Source organism: Puntigrus tetrazona, chromosome 4, assembly GCF_018831695.1.
Source record: "Puntigrus tetrazona isolate hp1 chromosome 4, ASM1883169v1, whole genome shotgun sequence".
Taxonomy (NCBI): Eukaryota; Metazoa; Chordata; class Actinopteri; order Cypriniformes; family Cyprinidae; genus Puntigrus; species Puntigrus tetrazona.
Genome location: NC_056702.1, coordinates 24,334,214 through 24,339,213, shown reverse-complemented (window position 1 = coordinate 24,339,213; position 5,000 = coordinate 24,334,214). Strand labels below are relative to the sequence as shown.

At 44.3% G+C, this 5,000-nt stretch overlaps 1 pseudogene; it reads left to right on the top strand.

The window, feature by feature from the left end:
• Positions 1–605, top strand: part of LOC122342342 — a 5,159-nt pseudogene extending 4,554 nt beyond the window's left edge.
• Positions 606–5,000: the final 4,395 nt, after the last annotated feature.

Sequence of the window (5,000 nt, the reverse complement as noted above, 5' to 3'; positions counted from 1 at the left end):
CACGGTGCGGGCGGCCGACGCCAGGAGGGACTCGGTGGTTCCGCTCCAACCACCGGCCCGGCATGGCCATGAACTGGCCTCAGTTTGAGGTACGTACGCTATATTTTTTTATAAATATAGTCATGATTATGAAAAGGTAATTATGTTTAAATGTTGAAATTATGAGATACTTTGGTCGTGAATGACAACGTATGATAATTATGAAACCCTCGAAATAAAAGAACTAGATAGAGTCAAAATCAGGAAAGGTTAGTCATAACTATAAAAAGCTGCATTTCTAAAAAGTTGAATCATGAAATTGTCATCATTATGAGACACTCAATAATTACAGAAACAAGTCAAGAGAAAGACTCCTGAACCTTAGGCTGTTCCTCACTGATACTCGGTGTCTCTGTGTGTGTGTGTGTCTCTGTGTGTGTCTCTGTGTGTGTCTCTGTGTGTGTCTCTGTGTGTGTGTGTGTGTGTGTGTGTGTGTGTGTGTGTGTGTGTGTGTGTGTGTGTGTGTGTGTGTGTGCAGGCGCGCTGTGCAGGAATGGTCCATGGACTTGAACCGACGCTCAGTCGACGAGAAACTAAGAGGGAAACACAACGATGGAGTGACTCTGACGGGATCAGTCAGACCACAGAACACACCTCAAAACCAGCAGCAGGTGTGTGTGTGAAGACGTGTGGACCTTCATCATGTGTCAGTGTGTGTGTGTGTGTGTGTGTGTGTAACTCTGTCTGTCTGTGTGTGTGTGTGTGTGTGTGTGTGTGTGTGTAACTCTGTCTCTGTGCTGTTAGCGTGGCTGTGGCCAGTAGCTCAGAAGCCGCATGCTTGAACCCGCTTTGATGATGATGATGATGATGATGGTGGTGAGGATGATGGTGGTGAGGTGGAGGAGGATGAGGAAGAGCCGGCGCGGAGCGGCCCAAGAGCAGCCCGCTGGCTGTCAAACGAGAGGAAGTGACCTCACAAACGTTGGTGTCTCAGCTGGCTTCTTTCATGTCCGGTGCGTGCGCTCTGTCTGATGTGCTGTGTTTCCTCTGCTGTCAGCGCTAACGGGAACCCCGCTCGAGGACGAGGCGAGCGCTGCGGAGCTGTGTGTGCGGTGCGGGCGCTGTACGACTACGAGGGGCAGGAGCAGGACGAGCTCAGCTTCAGAGCAGGTGTCCTCACAAACACCCATCATTCAAAGAAACACAGCTTTTTTCCGTGTCGAGAGAACGACGTGGCCACTTTATTGCGTAACCATAGCAACCTGGAGATGGAAAAACATTGGCATTAACATTTAATTTCATATTTGTGTATTATTATTATTATTATTATTTATTATTATATGAACTTGTTAGGGCTATATCTTTTGTATTTGTTTGATTACATTCACTTTCCCTTTAATTAATGTTTTGCATTATTCCATATAATTTGTAAATACTGTAAACGCCTGACAGTTATGCAAATACTTTGACCTTAGGCTGTTTATGGTCGTGAGTGACGATAAATGAGCATGTTGTGTTTTTATTTACAATTCATTCTCAGCAAAACATTCTGCTATATTAATAATTATTAATTTACAGAAAATCTACTTCTTCTTCTTCTTCTTCTTCTCTTCCTCTCGCTTGTACCTCGGATCTCATCCTTTCAGTCATGACCCAAAGCTTGTGACCATAGGTGAGAGTAGGAATGAAGATCGACCGGTAAGGCTCACCATGACAGACCAGTACAGCGACATTACTGAAGAAGCTGCACCGATCTGTCTCTCTCCATCCTTCCCTCACTCGTGAACAAGACCCAAGATACTTAAACTCCTCTACCTGAGGCAGGACCAACCTGAGAGGGGCAAGCCACTTGTCCGACTGAGGACCATGGCCTCAGACTTAGAGGTGCTGATTCTCATCCCAGCCGCTTCACACTTAGCTGCAAACTGTCCCAGCACACACTGTAGGTCTTGGCCAGATGCAGCCAACAGAACCACATCATCCGCAAAAAGCAGAGAAGCTATCCTGTGGTCACCAAACCAGACCCCCTCCGGCCCCTGACTGCGCCTAGAAATCCTGTCCATAAAAATAATGAACAGGACCGGTGACAAAGGACAGCCCTGTTGGAGTCCAACATGCACTGGGAACAAGTCTGACTTAATGCCGGCAATGCGAACCAAGCTCCTGCTCTGATCATACAGGGATCAAACAGCCCTTAGCAATGTGTATATACAGGACACCGCAAGGAACCTGGTCGAATGCCTTCTCCAAGTCCACAAAACACATGTGGACTGGTTGGGCAAGCTCCCAGGAACCCTCAAGTATCCTGAAGAGGGTATAGAGCTGGTCCAGTGTTCCACGTCCAGGACGAAACCCGCATTGTTCCTCTTGAAGCCGAGGTTCAACTATCGGACGGATTCTCCTCTCCAGTACCCAGGCATAGACTTTCCCAGGGAGTGCGATTTCCCCTATAGTTGGAGCACACCCTCCGGTCCCCCTTCTTAATAAGAGGAACCACCACCCCGGTCTGCCAGTCCAGAGGCACTGTCCCCCGTGTCCACGCGATGCTGCAGAGGCTTGTCAGCCAAGACAGCCCTACAACATCCAGACACCTGAGGTACTCCGGGCGGATCTCGTCCACCCCCAGTGCTTTACCACTGAGGAGCTTCTGAACAACCTCAGTGACCTCAGCCAGGGTGATGGTCGAGTCCCCCATGGTGTTTGTTATGGACAGACCGTGACTAGCACAGAATTCCAACAAAAGAACCCCACTCAGGTTTAGATCGTGGGGCCGTTCCTCCCAATCACGCCCCTCCAGGTGTCACTAGCATCACCAACGTGAGAGTGGAAGTCCCCAGCAGGACGATTAGAGTCCCCGGTCGGAGCACTTTCCAGCACCTCCCAAGGACTCCAAGAAGGCCGGGTACTCTACACTGCCATTCGCCCGTAGGCACAAGTGACAGTGAGAGAGTCCTCCCCCAACCCAAGTCGCAGGGAGGCGACCCTCTGGGCCCACCAGGTTAAACTCCAACACTCTCACCACGGGCAACACCAGAGTAGTGAAGAGTCCAGCCCCTTCAGGAGATGGGTTCCAGAGCCCAAGCAGTGCGTGGAGGTGAGCCGGTATCTCTCTACCTCCCGCAACAACTCAGGCTCCCCACCCCAGAGGTGACGTTCCATGTCCCTAGAACTAGATTTAGGTCCCCGCCTTCGACTGCCACCCAAACCACAAGGCACCGGCCCCTTACGGTCCCTCCTGCAGGTGGTGGGCCCACAGAAGGATGTTTCTGGCTGAGCCCGGCCGGGTCCCGTGGGTAAGACTCCGCCACCAGGCGCTCGCATGCTGGCCCCAGCCCCAGGCCTGGCTCCATGGCAGGCCCCGGCTGCGCCGCACCGGGTGACGCCGCAACTGTATTAATATTGTTATCCATAAGGGTGGGGTGACTTACAGAAATCAAATAGTCCCAAACTCCAGTCAGCATATTTAAAGCTTTATTGGCATGTTGAGAGCTATGTAAAGATCAAATGAAGAGGGAAAAATAAATATATATAATGTATGTAACATTTGTTCATGATAAACATAATGCCGCATATACAATACAATCATTTTGTTATACAAAACATTGAATGGAATATAATATTAGATAATCCTGGGTTGCTATGGTCACGCAGGTTTTTTTTTTTCATATATATATATATATATATATATATATCATATATATATATATATATATATATATATATATATATAATATATATATGTGGTATATATACATTGTGATATAAATAATGGTATAAATATATAGTGATATATATTCTGTATATATATGTATATATATATAGTATATGTATATATTATATGTGTATATAGTATATATGTATGTATATATGTATATGTGTATATATATATATATGTGTATATGTGTATATATATATATATGTGTATATGTGTATATATATATGTGTATAAGATATATATATGATGATATGTATATATATATGTGTGGACGAGCATATATATATATATATATATGTGTGTATACGGCACGTGTGTATATCGGTATATATATATATATATATATATATATGGGAGGACCTGGAGTGATATATATATATATATATATATATATATGTGTATATGTGTATATATATATGTATATTATAGTATATATGTATATGATATTTATGATTAAAATGTAGTGGCCTACATTTGAGCTGAGACAAATCCAGTGACTTTCTGTGTTAAATAGTTCCTGAGTAAATCTGTGACTGTGCACCTTGATCGTGTGTGTGTGTGTGTAGAGACAGGCGATCAGCATGTAGATGAGCGAGAGGACGAGCAGGGCTGGTGTGTGTGTGTGCGTGCACGAGAGACTCTCACTCCGAGAACTGTGGAGGACCTGGCTGATGAAGAGTTTTAGCGCTGTGTGCTTTAGGACCCTGATTTTATGACCCCTGGAGCTGATCTGACGCCCTAGTCCGGATCTGGACGCACTGGTGTCCCACAGAGACACACTCATGTAGATCAGCGTGTGTGTGTGTGTGTGTGTGTGTGTGTGTGTGTGTGTGTGTGTGTGTGAGAGTGTGTGTGTGAATGTGTGTGTGTGTGTTCACTCTGTGTGTGTACAGTGTGTGTGTGTGTGTGTGTGTGCTTCACATTTGTTCAGCGCTGAAATGGTTTGAGTTGAATATCTCTGTTCACGTCACAAACTCAGTTACACACTTTGAGAGTTCAGTCACTTTTTTATAATGAATTGGTTACATTTTTTCTTGATTTCTTCTGTTTAAAATATATATATAAATATAAATATAAATATATACAACTCATTTTGTTTCTTTTCAAATCATTTTCTCACGTTTGACAACAGTTGATATTAAATATATAATTCTATGAATACAAATGAGTAAAGTGTTTTACTTTCTGTTGCTGTTTGACATTATATGTTTTTTTAAAATGTGTATATATCAGAACATTTTACTCGTTAATTTTCACTTTTTTGTTTTTTCTTCACTTTTTCCAAAAAAGTTTATTTTCAAAACAT